The sequence below is a fragment of the Hypanus sabinus genome, unplaced genomic scaffold, assembly GCF_030144855.1.
Source record: "Hypanus sabinus isolate sHypSab1 unplaced genomic scaffold, sHypSab1.hap1 H_3, whole genome shotgun sequence".
NCBI classification, from domain to species: domain Eukaryota; kingdom Metazoa; phylum Chordata; class Chondrichthyes; order Myliobatiformes; family Dasyatidae; genus Hypanus; species Hypanus sabinus.
The window spans coordinates 1,030,653-1,055,002 of record NW_026779044.1 but is presented as its reverse complement, the minus strand read 5'-3'; positions in this window follow the sequence as shown (position 1 = coordinate 1,055,002).

Genomic DNA, 24,350 nt, shown 5'->3' with positions numbered 1-24,350 from the left:
CTGAATCAAGCTTGCATTGGAGTATTCCATGCCACCTAGCACTCTACATGCAATATCTATACAGTTCCACATCAGTCTGAGTAGTTATGTACAGAAACTTATCACAAAATGCATTGAATAGAAAGTAATGCATTCAACTCAAAGGAGTGTACAGTTCAATTTTGCTGAGAACTACTATGTGCTAACATGATGTAAACATTGTTAGCACACTAACCATATGATTTAGAGTTGTCTGCAACCAATTTTTTGAGTGTGCTACCTATGCTACTGAAGTTACTTTCAATAGCATTACCTTCTCTACTCATTGGAACTTTGGACTTTACAGAATTAAACCAAGTCAATGGCTGTTCCACTGTAAATGGTACCAGGTAGGTTACTGAATCAAGCTTGCATTGGAGTATTGCATGCCACCTAGCACTCTACATGCAATATCTATACAGTTCCACATCAGTCTGAGTAGTTATGTACACAAACTTATCACAAAATGCATTGAATAGAAAGTAATGCATTCAACTCAAAGGAGTGTACAGTTCAATTTTGCTGAGAACAACTATGTGCTAACATGATGTAAACATTGTTAGCACACTAACCATATGACTTAGAGTTGTCTGCAACCAATTTTATGAGTGTGCTACCTATGCTCCAGAAGTTACTTTCAGTAACGTTACCTTCTCTACACATTGGAACTTTAGTCTTTCTAGAATTAAACCAAGTCAATGGCTGTTCCACTGTAAATGGTACCAGGTAGGTTCCTGAATTCAACTTGCATTGGAGTATTCCATGCCACCTAGCACTCTACATGCAATATCTATACAGTTCCACATCAGTCTGAGTAGTTATGTACAGAAACTTATCACAAGATGCATTGAATAGAAAGTAATGCATTCAAATCAAAGGAGTGTACAGTTCAATTTTGCTGATAAGTACTATGTGCTAACATGATGTAAACGTTGTTAGCACACTAACCATACGATTTAGAGTTGTCTGCAACCAATTTTTTGAGTGTGCTACCTATGCTACTGAAGTTACTTTCAGTAGCATTACCTTCTCTACTCATTGGAATTTTAGAGTTTACAGAATTAAACCCAGTCAATGGCTGTTCCACTGTAAATGGTACCAGGTAGGTTACTGAATACAGCTTGCATTGGAGTATTCCATGGCACCTAGCACTCTACATGCAATATCTATACAGTTCCACATCAGTCTGAGTAGTTATGTACACAAACTTATCACAAAATGCATTGAATAGAAAGGTATGCATTCAACTCAAAGGAGTCCACAGTTCAATTTTGCTGAGAACAACTATGTGCTAACATGATGTAAACATTGTTAGCACACTAACCATATGATTTAGAGTTGTCTGCAACCAATTTTATGAGTGTGCTACCTATGCTCCAGAAGTTACTTTCAGTAACGTTACCTTCTCTACACATTGGAACTTTAGTCTTTCTAGAATTAAACCAAGTCAATGGCTGTTCCACTGTAAATGGTACCAGGTAGGTTCCTGAATTCAACTTGCATTGGAGTATTCCATGCCACCTAGCACTCTACATGCAATATCTATATAGTTCCACATCAGTCTGAGTAGTTATGTACAGAAACTTATCACAAAATGCATTGAATAGAAAGTAATGCATTCAACTCAAAGGAGTGTACAGTTCAATTCTGCTGAGAACTACTATGTGCTAACATGATGTAAACATTGTTAGCACACTAACCATATGATTTAGAGTTGTCTGCAACCAATTTTTTGAGTGTGCTACCTATGCTCCAGAAGTTACTTTCAGTAGCATTACCTTCTCTAGTCATTGGAATTTTAGAGTTTACAGAATTAAACCAAGTCAATGGCTGTTCCACTGTAAATGGTACCAGGTAGGTTACTGAATTCAGCTTGCATTGGAGTATTCCATGGCACCTAGCACTCTACATGCAATATCTATACAGTTTCAAATCAGTCTGAGTAGTTATGTACAGAAACTTATCACAAAATGCATTGAATAGAAAGTAATGCATTCAACTCAAAGGAGTGTACAGTTCAATTCTGCTGAGAACTACTATGTGCTAACATGATGTAAACATTGTTAGCACACTAACCATATGATTTAGAGTTGTCTGCAACCAATTTTTTGAGTGTGCTACCTATGCTCCAGAAGTTACTTTCAGTAACGTTACCTTCTCTACACATTGGAACTTTAGTCTTTCTAGAATTAAACCAAGTCAATGGCTGTTCCACTGTAAATGGTACCAGGTAGGTTACAGTATTCAGCTTGCATTGGAGTATTCCATGCCACCTAGCACTCTACATGCAATATCTATACAATTCCACATCAGTCTGAGTAGTTATGTACAGAAACTTATCACAAAATGCATTGAATAGAAAGTAATGCATTCAACTCAAAGGAGTGTACAGTTCAATTTTGCTGATAAGTACTATGTGCTAACATGATGTAAACATTGTTAGCACACTATCCATATGATTTAGAGTTGTCTGCAACCAATTTTATGAGTGTGCTACCTATGCTCCAGAAGTTACTTTCAGTAACGTTACCTTCTCTACACATTGGAACTTTAGTCTTTCTACAATTAAACCAAGTCAATGGCTGTTCCACTGTAAATGGTACCAGGTAGGTTCCTGAATTCAACTTGCATTGGAGTATTGCATGCCACCTAGCACTCTACATGCAATATCTATACAGTTCCACATCAGTCTGTAGTTATGTACACAAACTTATCACAAAATGCATTGAATAGAAAGTAATGCATTCAACTCAAAGGAGTGTACAGTTCAATTTTGCTGAGAACAACTATGTGCTAACATGATGTAAACATTGTTAGCACACTAACCATATGATTTAGAGTTGTCTGCAACCAATTTTATGAGTGTGCTACCTATGCTCCAGAAGTTACTTTCAGTAACGTTACCTTCTCTACACATTGGAACTTTAGTCTTTCTAGAATTAAACCAAGTCAATGGCTGTTCCACTGTAAATGGTACCAGGTAGGTTACTGAATCAAGCTTGCATTGGAGTATTCCATGCCACCTAGCACTCTACATGCAATATCTATACAGTTCCACATCAGTCTGAGTAGTTATGTACAGAAACTTATCACAAAATGCATTGAATAGAAAGTAATGCATTCAACTCAAAGGAGTGTACAGTTCAATTTTGCTGAGAACTACTATGTGCTAACATGATGTAAACATTGTTAGCACACTAACCATATGATTTAGAGTTGTCTGCAACCAATTTTTTGAGTGTGCTACCTATGCTACTGAAGTTACTTTCAGTAGCATTACCTTCTCTACTCATTGGAATTTTAGAGTTTACAGAATTAAACCAAGTCAATGGCTGTTCCACTGTAAATGGTACCAGGTAGGTTACTGAATTCAGCTTGCATTGGAGTATTCCATGGCACCTAGCACTCTACATGCAATATCTATACAGTTTCACATCAGTCTGAGTAGTTATGTACAGAAACTTATCACAAAATGCATTGAATAGAAAGTAATGCATTCAACTCAAAGGAGTGTACAGTTCAATTCTGCGAGAACTACTATGTGCTAACATGATGTAAACATTGTTAGCACACTAACCATATGATTTAGAGTTGTCTGCAACCAATTTTTTGAGTGTGCTACCTATGCTCCAGAAGTTACTTTCAGTAACGTTACCTTCTCTACACATTGGAACTTTAGTCTTTCTAGAATTAAACCAAATCAATGGCTGTTCCACTGTAAATGGTACCAGGTAGGTTACTGAATTCAGCTTGCATTGGAGTATTCCATGGCACCTAGCACTCTACATGCAATATCTATACAGTTTCACATCAGTCTGAGTAGTTATGTACAGAAACTTATCACAAAATGCATTGAATAGAAAGTAACGCATTCAACTCAAAGGAGTATACAGTTCAATTCTGCTGAGAACTACTATGTGCTAACATGATGTAAACATTGTTAGCACACTAACCATATGATTTAGAGTTGTCTGCAACCAATTTTTTGAGTGTGCTACCTATGCTCCAGAAGTTACTTTCAGTAACGTTACCTTCTCTACACATTGGAACTTTAGTCTTTCTAGAATTAAACCAAGTCAATGGCTGTTCCACTGTAAATGGTACCAGGTAGGTTACTGAATCAAGCTTGCATTGGAGTATTCCATGCCACCTAGCACTCTACATGCAATATCTATACAGTTCCACATCAGTCTGAGTAGTTATGTACAGAAACTTATCACAAAATGCATTGAATAGAAAGTAATGCATTCAACTCAAAGGAGTGTACAGTTCAATTTTGCTGAGAACTACTATGTGCTAACATGATGTAAACATTGTTAGCACACTAACCATATGATTTAGAGTTGTCTGCAACCAATTTTTTGAGTGTGCTACCTATGCTACTGAAGTTACTTTCAATAGCATTACCTTCTCTACTCATTGGAACTTTGGACTTTACAGAATTAAACCAAGTCAATGGCTGTTCCACTGTAAATGGTACCAGGTAGGTTACTGAATCAAGCTTGCATTGGAGTATTGCATGCCACCTAGCACTCTACATGCAATATCTATACAGTTCCACATCAGTCTGAGTAGTTATGTACACAAACTTATCACAAAATGCATTGAATAGAAAGTAATGCATTCAACTCAAAGGAGTGTACAGTTCAATTTTGCTGAGAACAACTATGTGCTAACATGATGTAAACATTGTTAGCACACTAACCATATGACTTAGAGTTGTCTGCAACCAATTTTATGAGTGTGCTACCTATGCTCCAGAAGTTACTTTCAGTAACGTTACCTTCTCTACACATTGGAACTTTAGTCTTTCTAGAATTAAACCAAGTCAATGGCTGTTCCACTGTAAATGGTACCAGGTAGGTTCCTGAATTCAACTTGCATTGGAGTATTCCATGCCACCTAGCACTCTACATGCAATATCTATACAGTTCCACATCAGTCTGAGTAGTTATGTACAGAAACTTATCACAAGATGCATTGAATAGAAAGTAATGCATTCAAATCAAAGGAGTGTACAGTTCAATTTTGCTGATAAGTACTATGTGCTAACATGATGTAAACGTTGTTAGCACACTAACCATACGATTTAGAGTTGTCTGCAACCAATTTTTTGAGTGTGCTGCCTATGCTACTGAAGTTACTTTCAGTAGCATTACCTTCTCTACTCATTGGAATTTTAGAGTTTACAGAATTAAACCCAGTCAATGGCTGTTCCACTGTAAATGGTACCAGGTAGGTTACTGAATACAGCTTGCATTGGAGTATTCCATGGCACCTAGCACTCTACATGCAATATCTATACAGCTCCACATCAGTCTGAGTAGTTATGTACACAAACTTATCACAAAATGCATTGAATAGAAAGGTATGCATTCAACTCAAAGGAGTCCACAGTTCAATTTTGCTGAGAACAACTATGTGCTAACATGATGTAAACATTGTTAGCACACTAACCATATGATTTAGAGTTGTCTGCAACCAATTTTATGAGTGTGCTACCTATGCTCCAGAAGTTACTTTCAGTAACGTTACCTTCTCTACACATTGGAACTTTAGTCTTTCTAGAATTAAACCAAGTCAATGGCTGTTCCACTGTAAATGGTACCAGGTAGGTTCCTGAATTCAACTTGCATTGGAGTATTGCATGCCACCTAGCACTCTACATGCAATATCTATACAGTTCCACATCAGTCTGTAGTTATGTACACAAACTTATCACAAAATGCATTGAATAGAAAGTAATGCATTCAACTCAAAGGAGTGTACAGTTCAATTTTGCTGAGAACAACTATGTGCTAACATGATGTAAACATTGTTAGCACACTAACCATATGATTTAGAGTTGTCTGCAACCAATTTTATGAGTGTGCTACCTATGCTCCAGAAGTTACTTTCAGTAACGTTACCTTCTCTACACATTGGAACTTTAGTCTTTCTAGAATTAAACCAAGTCAATGGCTGTTCCACTGTAAATGGTACCAGGTAGGTTACTGAATCAAGCTTGCATTGGAGTATTCCATGCCACCTAGCACTCTACATGCAATATCTATACAGTTCCACATCAGTCTGAGTAGTTATGTACAGAAACTTATCACAAAATGCATTGAATAGAAAGTAATGCATTCAACTCAAAGGAGTGTACAGTTCAATTTTGCTGAGAACTACTATGTGCTAACATGATGTAAACATTGTTAGCACACTAACCATATGATTTAGAGTTGTCTGCAACCAATTTTTTGAGTGTGCTACCTATGCTACTGAAGTTACTTTCAGTAGCATTACCTTCTCTACTCATTGGAATTTTAGAGTTTACAGAATTAAACCAAGTCAATGGCTGTTCCACTGTAAATGGTACCAGGTAGGTTACTGAATTCAGCTTGCATTGGAGTATTCCATGGCACCTAGCACTCTACATGCAATATCTATACAGTTTCACATCAGTCTGAGTAGTTATGTACAGAAACTTATCACAAAATGCATTGAATAGAAAGTAATGCATTCAACTCAAAGGAGTGTACAGTTCAATTCTGCGAGAACTACTATGTGCTAACATGATGTAAACATTGTTAGCACACTAACCATATGATTTAGAGTTGTCTGCAACCAATTTTTTGAGTGTGCTACCTATGCTCCAGAAGTTACTTTCAGTAACGTTACCTTCTCTACACATTGGAACTTTAGTCTTTCTAGAATTAAACCAAATCAATGGCTGTTCCACTGTAAATGGTACCAGGTAGGTTACTGAATTCAGCTTGCATTGGAGTATTCCATGGCACCTAGCACTCTACATGCAATATCTATACAGTTTCACATCAGTCTGAGTAGTTATGTACAGAAACTTATCACAAAATGCATTGAATAGAAAGTAACGCATTCAACTCAAAGGAGTATACAGTTCAATTCTGCTGAGAACTACTATGTGCTAACATGATGTAAACATTGTTAGCACACTAACCATATGATTTAGAGTTGTCTGCAACCAATTTTTTGAGTGTGCTACCTATGCTCCAGAAGTTACTTTCAGTAACGTTACCTTCTCTACACATTGGAACTTTAGTCTTTCTAGAATTAAACCAAGTCAATGGCTGTTCCACTGTAAATGGTACCAGGTAGGTTACTGAATCAAGCTTGCATTGGAGTATTCCATGCCACCTAGCACTCTACATGCAATATCTATACAGTTCCACATCAGTCTGAGTAGTTATGTACAGAAACTTATCACAAAATGCAGTGAATAGAAAGTAATGCATTCAACTCAAAGGAGTGTACAGTTCAATTTTGCTGAGAACTACTATGTGCTAACATGATGTAAACATTGTTAGCACACTAACCATATGATTTAGAGTTGTCTGCAACCAATTTTTTGAGTGTGCTACCTATGCTACTGAAGTTACTTTCAATAGCATTACCTTCTCTACTCATTGGAACTTTGGACTTTACAGAATTAAACCAAGTCAATGGCTGTTCCACTGTAAATGGTACCAGGTAGGTTACTGAATCAAGCTTGCATTGGAGTATTGCATGCCACCTAGCACTCTACATGCAATATCTATACAGTTCCACATCAGTCTGAGTAGTTATGTACACAAACTTATCACAAAATGCATTGAATAGAAAGTAATGCATTCAACTCAAAGGAGTGTACAGTTCAATTTTGCTGAGAACAACTATGTGCTAACATGATGTAAACATTGTTAGCACACTAACCATATGACTTAGAGTTGTCTGCAACCAATTTTATGAGTGTGCTACCTATGCTCCAGAAGTTACTTTCAGTAACGTTACCTTCTCTACACATTGGAACTTTAGTCTTTCTAGAATTAAACCAAGTCAATGGCTGTTCCACTGTAAATGGTACCAGGTAGGTTCCTGAATTCAACTTGCATTGGAGTATTCCATGCCACCTAGCACTCTACATGCAATATCTATACAGTTCCACATCAGTCTGAGTAGTTATGTACAGAAACTTATCACAAAATGCATTGAATAGAAAGTAATGCATTCAACTCAAAGGAGTGTACAGTTCAATTTTGCTGATAAGTACTATGTGCTAACATGATGTAAACGTTGTTAGCACACTAACCATATGATTTAGAGTTGTCTGCAACCAATTTTTTGAGTGTGCTACCTATGCTCCAGAAGTTACTTTCAGTAAAGTTACCTTCTCTACACTTTGGAACTTTAGTCTTTCTAGAATTAAACCAAGTCAATGGCTGTTCCACTGTAAATGGTACCAGGTAGGTTACTGAATCAAGCTTGCATTGGAGTATTCCATGCCACCTAGCAGTCTACATGCAATATCTATACAGTTCCACATCAGTCTGAGTAGTTATGTACAGAAACCTATCACAAAATGCATTGAATAGAAAGTAATGCATTCAACTCAAAGGAGTGTACAGTTCAATTTTGCTGATAAGTACTATGTGCTAACATGATGTAAACGTTGTTAGCACACTAACCATACGATTTAGAGTTGTCTGCAACCAATTTTTTGAGTGTGCTGCCTATGCTACTGAAGTTACTTTCAGTAGCATTACCTTCTCTACTCATTGGAATTTTAGAGTTTACAGAATTAAACCCAGTCAATGGCTGTTCCACTGTAAATGGTACCAGGTAGGTTACTGAATACAGCTTGCATTGGAGTATTCCATGGCACCTAGCACTCTACATGCAATATCTATACAGTTCCACATCAGTCTGAGTAGTTATGTACACAAACTTATCACAAAATGCATTGAATAGAAAGGTATGCATTCAACTCAAAGGAGTCCACAGTTCAATTTTGCTGAGAACAACTATGTGCTAACATGATGTAAACATTGTTAGCACACTAACCATATGATTTAGAGTTGTCTGCAACCAATTTTATGAGTGTGCTACCTATGCTCCAGAAGTTACTTTCAGTAACGTTACCTTCTCTACACATTGGAACTTTAGTCTTTCTAGAATTAAACCAAGTCAATGGCTGTTCCACTGTAAATGGTACCAGGTAGGTTCCTGAATTCAACTTGCATTGGAGTATTCCATGCCACCTAGCACTCTACATGCAATATCTATATAGTTCCACATCAGTCTGAGTAGTTATGTACAGAAACTTATCACAAAATGCATTGAATAGAAAGTAATGCATTCAACTCAAAGGAGTGTACAGTTCAATTCTGCTGAGAACTACTATGTGCTAACATGATGTAAACATTGTTAGCACACTAACCATATGATTTAGAGTTGTCTGCAACCAATTTTTTGAGTGTGCTACCTATGCTCCAGAAGTTACTTTCAGTAGCATTACCTTCTCTAGTCATTGGAATTTTAGAGTTTACAGAATTAAACCAAGTCAATGGCTGTTCCACTGTAAATGGTACCAGGTAGGTTACTGAATTCAGCTTGCATTGGAGTATTCCATGGCACCTAGCACTCTACATGCAATATCTATACAGTTTCAAATCAGTCTGAGTAGTTATGTACAGAAACTTATCACAAAATGCATTGAATAGAAAGTAATGCATTCAACTCAAAGGAGTGTACAGTTCAATTCTGCTGAGAACTACTATGTGCTAACATGATGTAAACATTGTTAGCACACTAACCATATGATTTAGAGTTGTCTGCAACCAATTTTTTGAGTGTGCTACCTATGCTCCAGAAGTTACTTTCAGTAACGTTACCTTCTCTACACATTGGAACTTTAGTCTTTCTAGAATTAAACCAAGTCAATGGCTGTTCCACTGTAAATGGTACCAGGTAGGTTACAGTATTCAGCTTGCATTGGAGTATTCCATGCCACCTAGCACTCTACATGCAATATCTATACAATTCCACATCAGTCTGAGTAGTTATGTACAGAAACTTATCACAAAATGCATTGAATAGAAAGTAATGCATTCAACTCAAAGGAGTGTACAGTTCAATTTTGCTGATAAGTACTATGTGCTAACATGATGTAAACATTGTTAGCACACTATCCATATGATTTAGAGTTGTCTGCAACCAATTTTATGAGTGTGCTACCTATGCTCCAGAAGTTACTTTCAGTAACGTTACCTTCTCTACACATTGGAACTTTAGTCTTTCTACAATTAAACCAAGTCAATGGCTGTTCCACTGTAAATGGTACCAGGTAGGTTCCTGAATTCAACTTGCATTGGAGTATTGCATGCCACCTAGCACTCTACATGCAATATCTATACAGTTCCACATCAGTCTGTAGTTATGTACACAAACTTATCACAAAATGCATTGAATAGAAAGTAATGCATTCAACTCAAAGGAGTGTACAGTTCAATTTTGCTGAGAACAACTATGTGCTAACATGATGTAAACATTGTTAGCACACTAACCATATGATTTAGAGTTGTCTGCAACCAATTTTATGAGTGTGCTACCTATGCTCCAGAAGTTACTTTCAGTAACGTTACCTTCTCTACACATTGGAACTTTAGTCTTTCTAGAATTAAACCAAGTCAATGGCTGTTCCACTGTAAATGGTACCAGGTAGGTTCCTGAATTCAACTTGCATTAGAGTATTCCATGCCACCTAGCACTCTACATGCAATATCTATACAGTTCCACATCAGTCTGAGTAGTTATGTACAGAAACTTATCACAAGATGCATTGAATAGAAAGTAATGCATTCAACTCAAAGGAGTGTACAGTTCAATTTTGCTGAGAACAACTATGTTCAAACATGATGTAAACATTGTTAGCACACTAACCATATGACTTAGAGTTGTCTGCAACCAATTTTATGAGTGTGCTACCTATGCTCCAGAAGTTACTTTCAGTAACGTTACCTTCTCTACGCATTGGAACTTTAGTCTTTCTAGAATTAAACCAAGTCAATGGCTGTTCCACTGTAAATGGTACCAGGTAGGTTCCTGAATTCAACTTGCATTGGAGTATTCCATGCCACCTAGCACTCTACATGCAATATCTATACAGTTCCACATCAGTCTGAGTAGTTATGTACAGAAACTTATCACAAGATGCATTGAATAGAAAGTAATGCATTCAACTCAAAGGAGTGTACAGTTCAATTTTGCTGATAAGTACTATGTGCTAACATGATGTAAACGTTGTTAGCACACTAACCATACGATTTAGAGTTGTCTGCAACCAATTTTTTGAGTGTGCTACCTATGCTACTGAAGTTACTTTCAGTAGCATTACCTTCTCTACTCATTGGAATTTTAGAGTTTACAGAATTAAACCCAGTCAATGGCTGTTCCACTGTAAATGGTACCAGGTAGGTTACTGAATTCAGCTTGCATTGGAGTATTCCATGGCACCTAGCACTCTACATGCAATATCTATACAGTTCCACATCAGTCTGAGTAGTTATGTACACAAACTTATCACAAAATGCATTGAATAGAAAGGTATGCATTCAACTCAAAGGAGTCCACAGTTCAATTTTGCTGAGAACAACTATGTGCTAACATGATGTAAACATTGTTAGCACACTAACCATATGATTTAGAGTTGTCTGCAACCAATTTTATGAGTGTGCTACCTATGCTCCAGAAGTTACTTTCAGTAACGTTACCTTCTCTACACATTGGAACTTTGGACTTTACAGAATTAAACCAAGTCAGTGGCTGTTCCACTGTAAATGGTACCAGGTAGGTTACTGAATTCAGCTTGCATTGGAGTATTCCATGGCACCTAGCACTCTACATGCAATGTCTATACAGTTTCACATCAGTCTGAGTAGTTATGTACAGAAACTTATCACAAAATACATTGAATAGAAAGTAATGCATTCAACTCAAAGGAGTGTACAGTTCAATTCTGCTGAGAACTACTATGTGCTAACATGATGTAAACATTGTTAGCACACTAACCATATGATTTAGAGTTGTCTGCAACCAATTTTTTGAGTGTGCTACCTATGCTCCAGAAGTTACTTTCAGTAGCATTACCTTCTCTAGTCATTGGAATTTTAGAGTTTACAGAATTAAACCAAGTCAATGGCTGTTCCACTGTAAATGGTACCAGGTAGGTTACTGAATCAAGCTTGCATTGGAGTATTCCATGCCACCTAGCACTCTACATGCAATATCTATACAGTTCCACATCAGTCTGAGTAGTTATGTACACAAACTTATCACAAAATGCATTGAATAGAAAGTAATGCATTCAACTCAAAGGAGTCTACAGTTCAATTTTGCTGAGAACAACTATGTGCTAACATGATGTAAACATTGTTAGCACACTAACCATATGATTTAGAGTTGTCTGCAACCAATTTTATGAGTGTGCTACCTATGCTCCAGAAGTTACTTTCAGTAACGTTACCTTCTCTACACATTGGAACTTTAGTCTTTCTAGAATTAAACCAAGTCAATGGCTGTTCCACTGTAAATGGTACCAGGTAGTTTCCTGAATTCAACTTGCATTGGAGTATTCCATGCCACCTAGCACTCTACATGCAATATCTATACAGTTCCACATCAGTCTGAGTAGTTATGTACAGAAACTTATCACAAGATGCATTGAATAGAAAGTAATGCATTCAACTCAAAGGAGTGTGCAGTTCAATTTTGCTGATAAGTACTATGTGCTAACATGATGTAAACGTTGTTAGCACACTAACCATATGATTTAGAGTTGTCTGCAACCAATTTTTTGAGTGTGCTACCTATGCTACTGAAGTTACTTTCAGTAGCATTACCTTCTCTACTCATTGGAATTTTAGAGTTTACAGAATTAAACCAAGTCAATGGCTGTTCCACTGTAAATGGTACCAGGTAGGTTACTGAATTCAGCTTGCATTGGAGTATTCCATGGCACCTAGCACTCTACATGCAATATCTATACAGTTCCACATCAGTCTGAGTAGTTATGTACAGAAACTTATCACAAAATGCATTGAATAGAAAGTAATGCATTCAACTCAAAGGAGTGTACAGTTCAATTCTGCTGAGAATTACTATGTGCTAACATGATGTAAACATTGTTAGCACACTAACCATATGATTTAGAGTTGTCTGCAACCAATTTTTGAGTGTGCTACCTATGCTCCAGAAGTTACTTTCAGTAACGTTACCTTCTCTACACATTGGAACTTTAGTCTTTCTAGAATTAAACCAAGTCAATGGCTGTTCCACTGTAAATGGTACCAGGTAGGTTACTGAATCAAGCTTGCATTGGAGTATTCCATGCCACCTAGCACTCTACATGCAATATCTATACAGTTCCACATCAGTCTGAGTAGTTATGTACAGAAACTTATCACAAAATGCATTGAATAGAAAGTAATGCATTCAACTCAAAGGAGTGTACAGTTCAATTCTGCTGAGAACTACTATGTGCTAACATGATGTAAACATTGTTAGCACACTAACCATATGATTTAGAGTTGTCTGCAACCAATTTTTTGAGTGTGCTACCTATGCTCCAGAAGTTACTTTCAGTAACGTTACCTTCTCTACACATTGGAACTTTAGTCTTTCTAGAATTAAACCAAGTCAATGGCTGTTCCACTGTAAATGGTACCAGGTAGGTTACTGAATCAAGCTTGCATTGGAGTATTCCATGCCACCTAGCACTCTACATGCAATATCTATACAGTTCCACATCAGACTGAGTAGTTATGTACAGAAACTTATCACAAAATGCATTGAATAGAAAGTAATGCATTCAACTCAAAGGAGTGTACAGTTCAATTTTGCTGAGCACTACTATGTGCTAACATGATGTAAACATTGTTAGCACACTAACCATATGATTTAGAGTTGTCTGCAACCAATTTTTTGAGTGTGCTACCTATGCTCCAGAAGTTACTTTCAGTAACGTTACCTTCTCTACACATTGGAACTTTAGTCTTTCTAGAATTAAACCGTCAATGGCTGTTCCACTGTAAATGGTACCAGGTAGGTTCCTGAATTCAACTTGCATTGGAGTATTCCATGCCACCTAGCACTCTACATGCAATATCTATACAGTTCCACATCAGTCTGAGCAGTTATGTACAGAAACCTATCACAAGATGCATTGAATAGAAAGTAATGCATTCAACTCAAAGGAGTGTGCAGTTCAATTTTGCTGATAAGTACTATGTGCTAACATGATGTAAACGTTGTTAGCACACTAACCATATGATTTAGAGTTGTCTGCAACCAATTTTTTGAGTGTGCTACCTATGCTACTGAAGTTACTTTCAGTAGCATTACCTTCTCTACTCATTGGAATTTTAGAGTTTACAGAATTAAACCAAGTCAATGGCTGTTCCACTGTAAATGGTACCAGGTAGGTTACTGAATTCAGCTTGCATTGGAGTATTCCATGGCACCTAGCACTCTACATGCAATATCTATACAGTTCCACATCAGTCTGAGTAGTTATGTACAGAAACTTATCACAAAATGCATTGAATAGAAAGTAATGCATTCAACTCAAAGGAGTGTACAGTTCAATTCTGCTGAGAATTACTATGTGCTAACATGATGTAAACATTGTTAGCACACTAACCATATGATTTAGAGTTGTCTGCAACCAATTTTTGAGTGTGCTACCTATGCTCCAGAAGTTACTTTCAGTAACGTTACCTTCTCTACACATTGGAACTTTAGTCTTTCTAGAATTAAACCAAGTCAATGGCTGTTCCACTGTAAATGGTACCAGGTAGGTTACTGAATCAAGCTTGCATTGGAGTATTCCATGCCACCTAGCACTCTACATGCAATATCTATACAGTTCCACATCAGTCTGAGTAGTTATGTACAGAAACTTATCACAAAATGCATTGAATAGAAAGTAATGCATTCAACTCAAAGGAGTGTACAGTTCAATTCTGCTGAGAACTACTATGTGCTAACATGATGTAAACATTGTTAGCACACTAACCATATGATTTAGAGTTGTCTGCAACCAATTTTTTGAGTGTGCTACCTATGCTCCAGAAGTTACTTTCAGTAACGTTACCTTCTCTACACATTGGAACTTTAGTCTTTCTAGAATTAAACCAAGTCAATGGCTGTTCCACTGTAAATGGTACCAGGTAGGTTACTGAATCAAGCTTGCATTGGAGTATTCCATGCCACCTAGCACTCTACATGCAATATCTATACAGTTCCACATCAGACTGAGTAGTTATGTACAGAAACTTATCACAAAATGCATTGAATAGAAAGTAATGCATTCAACTCAAAGGAGTGTACAGTTCAATTTTGCTGAGAACTACTATGTGCTAACATGATGTAAACATTGTTAGCACACTAACCATATGATTTAGAGTTGTCTGCAACCAATTTTTTGAGTGTGCTACCTATGCTCCAGAAGTTACTTTCAGTAACGTTACCTTCTCTACACATTGGAACTTTAGTCTTTCTAGAATTAAACCAAGTCAATGGCTGTTCCACTGTAAATGGTACCAGGTAGGTTCCTGAATTCAACTTGCATTGGAGTATTCCATGCCACCTAGCACTCTACATGCAATATCTATACAGTTCCACATCAGTCTGAGTAGTTATGTACAGAAACTTATCACAAAATGCATTGAATAGAAAGTAATGCATTCAACTCAAAGGAGTGTACAGTTCAATTCTGCTGAGAATTACTATGTGCTAACATGATGTAAACATTGTTAGCACACTAACCATATGATTTAGAGTTGTCTGCAACCAATTTTTGAGTGTGCTACCTATGCTCCAGAAGTTACTTTCAGTAACGTTACCTTCTCTACACATTGGAACTTTAGTCTTTCTAGAATTAAACCAAGTCAATGGCTGTTCCACTGTAAATGGTACCAGGTAGGTTACTGAATCAAGCTTGCATTGGAGTATTCCATGCCACCTAGCACTCTACATGCAATATCTATACAGTTCCACATCAGTCTGAGTAGTTATGTACAGAAACTTATCACAAAATGCATTGAATAGAAAGTAATGCATTCAACTCAAAGGAGTGTACAGTTCAATTCTGCTGAGAACTACTATGTGCTAACATGATGTAAACATTGTTAGCACACTAACCATATGATTTAGAGTTGTCTGCAACCAATTTTTTGAGTGTGCTACCTATGCTCCAGAAGTTACTTTCAGTAACGTTACCTTCTCTACACATTGGAACTTTAGTCTTTCTAGAATTAAACCAAGTCAATGGCTGTTCCACTGTAAATGGTACCAGGTAGGTTACTGAATCAAGCTTGCATTGGAGTATTCCATGCCACCTAGCACTCTACATGCAATATCTATACAGTTCCACATCAGACTGAGTAGTTATGTACAGAAACTTATCACAAAATGCATTGAATAGAAAGTAATGCATTCAACTCAAAGGAGTGTACAGTTCAATTTTGCTGAGAACTACTATGTGCTAACATGATGTAAACATTGTTAGCACACTAACCATATGATTTAGAGTTGTCTGCAACCAATTTTTTGAGTGTGCTACCTATGCTCCAGAAGTTACTTTCAGTAACGTTACCTTCTCTACACATTGGAACTTTAGTCTTTCTAGAATTAAACCAAGTCAATGGCTGTTCCACTGTAAATGGTACCAGGTAGGTTCCTGAATTCAACTTGCATTGGAGTATTCCATGCCACCTAGCACTCTACATGCAATATCTATACAGTTCCACATCAGTCTGAGTAGTTATGTACAGAAACTTATCACAAGATGCATTGAATAGAAAGTAATGCATTCAACTCAAAGGAGTGTACAGTTCAATTTTGCTGATAAGTACTATGTGCTAACATGATGTAAACGTTGTTAGCACACTAACCATATGATTTAGAGTTGTCTGCAACCAATTTTTTGAGTGTGCTATCTATGCTACTGAAGTTACTTTCAGTAGCATTACCTTCTCTACTCATCGGAATTTTAGAGTTTACAGAATTAAACCAAGTCAATGGCTGTTCCACTGTAAATGGTACCAGGTAGGTTACTGAATTCAGCTTGCATTGGAGTATTCCATGGCACCTAGCACTCTACATGCAATATCTATACAGTTTCACATCAGTCTGAGTAGTTATGTACAGAAACTTATCACAAAATGCATTGAATAGAAAGTAATGCATTCAACTCAAAGGAGTGTACAGTTCAATTCTGCTGAGAACTACTATGTGCTAACATGATGTAAACATTGTTAGCACACTAACCATATGATTTAGAGTTGTCTGCAACCAATTTTTTGAGTGTGCTACCTATGCTCCAGAAGTTACTTTCAGTAACGTTACCTTCTCTACACATTGGAACTTTAGTCTTTCTAGAATTAAACCAAGTCAATGGCTGTTCCACTGTAAATGGTACCAGGTAGGTTACTGAATCAAGCTTGCATTGGAGTATTCCATGCCACCTAGCACTCTACATGCAATATCTATACAGTTCCACATCAGTCTGAGTAGTTATGTACAGAAACTTATCACAAAATGCATTGAATAGAAAGTAATGCATTCAACTCAAAGGAGTGTACAGTTCAATTTTGCTGAGAACTACTATGTGCTAACATGATGTAAACATTGTTAGCACACTAACCATATGATTTAGAGTTGTCTGCAACCAATTTTTTGAGTGTGCTACCTATGCTCCAGAAGTTACTTTCATTAACGTTACCTTCTCTACACATTGGAACTTTAGTCTTTCTAGAATTAAACCAAGTCAATGGCTGTTCCACTGTAAATGGTACCAGGTAGGTTACTGAATTCAGCTTGCATTGGAGTATTCCATGGCACCTAGCACTCTACATGCAATATCTATACAGTTTCACATCAGTCTGAGTAGTTATGTACAGAAACTTATCACAAAATGCATTGAATAGAAAGTAATGCATTCAACTCAAAGGAGTATACAGTTCAATTCTGCTGAGAACTACTATGTGCTAACATGATGTAAACATTGTTAGCACACTAACCATATGATTTAGAGTTGTCTGCAACCAATTTTTTGAGTGTGCTACCTATGCTCCAGAAGTTACTTTCAGTAACGTTACCTTCTCTACACATTGGAACTTTAGTCTTTCTAGAATTAAACCAAGTCAATGGCTGTTCCACTGTAAATGGTACCAGGTAGGTTACTGAATCAAGCTTGCATTGGAGTATTCCATGCCACCTAGCACTCTACATGCAATATCTATACAGTTTCACATCAGTCTGAGTAGTTATGTACAGAAACTTATCACAAAATGCATTGAATAGAAAGTAATGCATTCAACTCAAAGGAGTGTACAGTTCAATTCTGCTGAGAACTACTATGTGCTAACATGATGTAAACATTGTTAGCACACTAACCATATGATTTAGAGTTGTCTGCAACCAATTTTTTGAGTGTGCTACCTATGCTCCAGAAGTTACTTTCAGTAACGTTACCTTCTCTACACATTGGAACTTTAGTCTTTCTAGAATTAAACCAAGTCAATGGCTGTTCCACTGTAAATGGTACCAGGTAGGTTACTGAATCAAGCTTGCATTGGAGTATTCCATGCCACCTAGCACTCTACATGCAATATCTATACAGTTCCACATCAGTCTGAGTAGTTATGTACAGAAACTTATCACAAAATGCATTGAATAGAAAGTAATGCATTCAACTCAAAGGAGTGTACAGTTCAATTTTGCTGAGAACTACTATGTGCTAACATGATGTAAACATTGTTAGCACACTAACCATATGATTTAGAGTTGTCTGCAACCAATTTTTTGAGTGTGCTACCTATGCTCCAGAAGTTACTTTCATTAACGTTACCTTCTCTACACATTGGAACTTTAGTCTTTCTAGAATTAAACCAAGTCAATGGCTGTTCCACTGTAAATGGTACCAGGTAGGTTACTGAATTCAGCTTGCATTGGAGTATTCCATGGCACCTAGCACTCTACATGCAATATCTATACAGTTTCACATCAGTCTGAGTAGTTATGTACAGAAACTTATCACAAAATGCATTGAATAGAAAGTAATGCATTCAACTCAAAGGAGTATACAGTTCAATTCTGCTGAGAACTACTATGTGCTAACATGATGTAAACATTGTTAGCACACTAACCATATGATTTAGAGTTGTCTGCAACCAATTTTTTGAGTGTGCTACCTATGCTCCAGAAGTTACTTTCAGTAACGTTACCTTCTCTACACATTGGAACTTTAGTCTTTCTAGAATTAAACCAAGTCAATGGCTGTTCCACTGTAAATGGTACCAGGTAGGTTACTGAATCAAGCTTGCATTGGAGTATTCCATGCCACCTAGCACTCTACATGCAATATCTATACAGTTCCACATCAGTCTGAGTAGTTATGTACAGAAACTTATCACAAAATGCATTGAATAGAAAGTAATGCATTCAACTCAAAGGAGTGTACAGTTCAATTTTGCTGAGAACTACTATGTGCTAACATGATGTAAACATTGTTAGCACACTAACCATATGATTTAGAGTTGTCTGCAACCAATTTTTTGAGTGTGCTACCTATGCTACTGAAGTTACTTTCAGTAGCATTACCTTCTCTACTCATTGGAATTTTAGAGTTTACAGAATTAAACCAAGTCAATGGCTGTTCCACTGTAAATGGTACCAGGTAGGTTACTGAATTCAGCTTGCATTGGAGTATTCCATGGCACCTAGCACTCTACATGCAATATCTATACAGTTTCACATCAGTCTGAGTAGTTATGTACAGAAACTTATCACAAAATGCATTGAATAGAAAGTAATGCATTCAACTCAAAGGAGTGTACAGTTCAATTCTGCGAGAACTACTATGTGCTAACATGATGTAAACATTGTTAGCACACTAACCATATGATTTAGAGTTGCCTGCAACCAATTTTTTGAGTGTGCTACCTATGCTCTAGAAGTTACTTTCAGTAACGTTACCTTCTCTACACATTGGAACTTTAGTCTTTCTAGAATTAAACCAAGTCAATGGCTGTTCCACTGTAAATGGTACCAGGTAGGTTACTGAATTCAGCTTGCATTGGAGTATTCCATGGCACCTAGCACTCTACATGCAATATCTATACAGTTTCACATCAGTCTGAGTAGTTATGTACAGAAACTTATCACAAAATGCATTGAATAGAAAGTAATGCATTCAACTCAAAGGAGTATACAGTTCAATTCTGCTGAGAACTACTATGTGCTAACATGATGTGAACATTGTTAGCACACTAACCATATGATTTAGAGTTGTCTGCAACCAATTTTTTGAGTGTGCTACCTATGCTCCAGAAGTTACTTTCAGTAACGTTACCTTCTCTACACATTGGAACTTTAGTCTTTCTAGAATTAAACCAAGTCAGTGGCTGTTCCACTGTAAATGGTACCAGGTAGGTTACTGAATCAAGCTTGCATTGGAGTATTCCATGCCACCTAGCACTCTACATGCAATATCTATACAGTTCCACATCAGTCTGAGTAGTTATGTACAGAAACTTATCACAAAATGCATTGAATAGAAAGTAATGCATTCAACTCAAAGGAGTGTACAGTTCAATTTTGCTGAGAACTACTATGTGCTAACATGATGTAAACATTGTTAGCACACTAACCATATGATTTAGAGTTGTCTGCAACCAATTTTTTGAGTGTGCTACCTATGCTACTGAAGTTACTTTCAGTAGCATTACCTTCTCTACTCATTGGAATTTTAGAGTTTACAGAATTAAACCAAGTCAATGGCTGTTCCACTGTAAATGGTACCAGGTAGGTTACTGAATTCAGCTTGCATTGGAGTATTCCATGGCACCTAGCACTCTACATGCAATATCTATACAGTTTCACATCAGTCTGAGTAGTTATGTACAGAAACTTATCACAAAATGCATTGAATAGAAAGTAATGCATTCAACTCAAAGGAGTGTACAGTTCAATTCTGCGAGAACTACTATGTGCTAACATGATGTAAACATTGTTAGCACACTAACCATATGATTTAGAGTTGTCTGCAACCAATTTTTTGAGTGTGCTACCTATGCTCCAGAAGTTACTTTCAGTAACGTTACCTTCTCTACACATTGGAACTTTAGTCTTTCTAGAATTAAACCAAGTCAATGGCTGTTCCACTGTAAATGGTACCAGGTAGGTTACTGAATCAAGCTTGCATTGGAGTATTCCATGCCACCTAGCACTCTACATGCAATATCTATACAGTTCCACATCAGTCTGAGTAGTTATGTACAGAAACTTATCACAAAATGCATTGAATAGAAAGTAATGCATTCAACTCAAAGGAGTGTACAGTTCAATTCTGCTGAGAACTACTATGTGCTAACATGATGTAAACATTGTTAGCACACTAACCATATGATTTAGAGTTGTCTGCAACCAATTTTTTGAGTGTGCTACCTATGCTCCAGAAGTTACTTTCAGTAACGTTACCTTCTCTACACATTGGAACTTTAGTCTTTCTAGAATTAAACCAAGTCAATGGCTGTTCCACTGTAAATGGTACCAGGTAGGTTACTGAATCAAGCTTGCATTGGAGTATTCCATGCCACCTAGCACTCTACATGCAATATCTATACAGTTCCACATCAGACTGAGTAGTTATGTACAGAAACTTATCACAAAATGCATTGAATAGAAAGTAATGCATTCAACTCAAAGGAGTGTACAGTTCAATTTTGCTGAGAACTACTATGTGCTAACATGATGTAAACATTGTTAGCACACTAACCATATGATTTAGAGTTGTCTGCAACCAATTTTTTGAGTGTGCTACCTATGCTCCAGAAGTTACTTTCAGTAACGTTACCTTCTCTACACATTGGAACTTTAGTCTTTCTAGAATTAAACCAAGTCAATGGCTGTTCCACTGTAAATGGTACCAGGTAGGTTCCTGAATTCAACTTGCATTGGAGTATTCCATGCCACCTAGCACTCTACATGCAATATCTATACAGTTCCACATCAGTCTGAGTAGTTATGTACAGAAACTTATCACAAAATGCATTGAATAGAAAGTAATGCATTCAACTCAAAGGGGTGTACAGTTCAATTCTGCTGAGAACTACTATGTGCTAACATGATGTAAACATTGTTAGCACACTAACCATATGATTTAGAGTTGTCTGCAACCAATTTTTTGAGTGTGCTACCTATGCTCCAGAAGTTACTTTCAGTAACGTTACCTTCTCTACACATTGGAACTTTAGTCTTTCTAGAATTAAACCAAGTCAATGGCTGTTCCACTGTAAATGGTACCAGGTAGGTTCCTGAATTCAACTTGCATTGGAGTATTCCATGCCACCTAGCACTCTACATGCAATATCTATACAGTTCCACATCAGTCTGAGTAGTTATGTACAGAAACTTATCACAAAATGCATTGAATAGAAAGTAATGCATTCAACTCAAAGGGGTGTACAGTTCAATTCTGCTGAGAACTACTATGTGCTAACATGATGTAAACATTGTTAGCACACTAACCATATGATTTAGAGTTGTCTGCAACCAATTTTTTGAGTGTGCTACCTATGCTCCAGAAGTTACTTTCAGTAACGTTACCTTCTCTACACATTGGAACTTTAGTCTTTCTAGAATTAAACCAAGTCAATGGCTGTTCCACTGTAAATGGTACCAGGTAGGTTACTGAATCAAGCTTGCATTGGAGTATTCCATGCCACCTAGCACTCTACATGCAATATCTATACAGTTCCACATCAGTCTGAGTAGTTATGTACAGAAACTTATCACAAAATGCATTGAATAGAAAGTAATGCATTCAACTCAAAGGAGTGTACAGTTCAATTTTGCTGAGAACTACTATGTGCTAACATGATGTAAACATTGTTAGCACACTAACCATATGATTTAGAGTTGTCTGCAACCAATTTTTTGAGTGTGCTACCTATGCTACTGAAGTTACTTTCAGTAGCATTACCTTCTCTACTCATTGGAATTTTAGAGTTTACAGAATTAAACCAAGTCAATGGCTGTTCCACTGTAAATGGTACCAGGTAGGTTACTGAATTCAGCTTGCATTGGAGTATTCCATGGCACCTAGCACTCTACATGCAATATCTATACAGTTTCACATCAGTCTGAGTAGTTATGTACAGAAACTTATCACAAAATGCATTGAATAGAAAGTAATGCATTCAACTCAAAGGAGTGTACAGTTCAATTCTGCTGAGAACTACTATGTGCTAACATGATGTAAACATTGTTAGCACACTAACCATATGATTTAGAGCTGTCTGCAACCAATTTTTGAGTGTGCTACCTATGCTCCAGAAGTTACTTTCAGTAACGTTACCTTCTCTACACATTGGAACTTTAGTCTTTCTAGAATTAAACCAAGTCAATGGCTGTTCCACTGTAAATGGTACCAGGTAGGTTACTGAATCAAGCTTGCATTGGAGTATTCCATGCCACCTAGCACTCTACATGCAATATCTATACAGTTCCACATCAGTCTGAGTAGTTATGTACAGAAACTTATCACAAAATGCATTGAATAGAAAGTAATGCATTCAACTCAAAGGAGTGTACAGTTCAATTTTGCTGAGAACTACTATGTGCTAACATGATGTAAACATTGTTAGCACACTAACCATATGATTTAGAGTTGTCTGCAACCAATTTTTTGAGTGTGCTACCTATGCTCCAGAAGTTACTTTCAGTAACGTTACCTTCTCTACACATTGGAACTTTAGTCTTTCTAGAATTAAACCAAGTCAATGGCTGTTCCACTGTAAATGGTACCAGGTAGGTTACTGAATCAAGCTTGCATTGGAGTATTCCATGCCACCTAGCACTCTACATGCAATATCTATACAGTTCCACATCAGTCTGAGTAGTTATGTACAGAAACTTATCACAAAATGCATTGAATAGAAAGTAATGCATCCAACTCAAAGGAGTGTACAGTTCAATTTTGCTGAGAACTACTATGTGCTAACATGATGTAAACATTGTTAGCACACTAACCATATGATTTAGAGTTGTCTGCAACCAATTTTTTGAGTGTGCTACCTATGCTCCAGAAGTTACTTTCAGTAACGTTACCTTCTCTACACATTGGAACTTTAGTCTTTCTAGAATTAAACCAAGTCAATGGCTGTTCCACTGTAAATGGTACCAGGTAGGTTCCTGAATTCAACTTGCATTGGAGTATTCCATGCCACCTAGCACTCTACATGCAATATCTATACAGTTCCACATCAGTCTGAGTAGTTATGTACAGAAACTTATCACAAGATGCATTGAATAGAAAGTAATGCATTCAACTCAAAGGAGTGTACAGTTCAATTTTGCTGATAAGTACTATGTGCTAACATGATGTAAACGTTGTTAGCACACTAACCATATGATTTAGAGTTGTCTGCAACCAATTTTTTGAGTGTGCTATCTATGCTACTGAAGTTACTTTCAGTAGCATTACCTTCTCTACT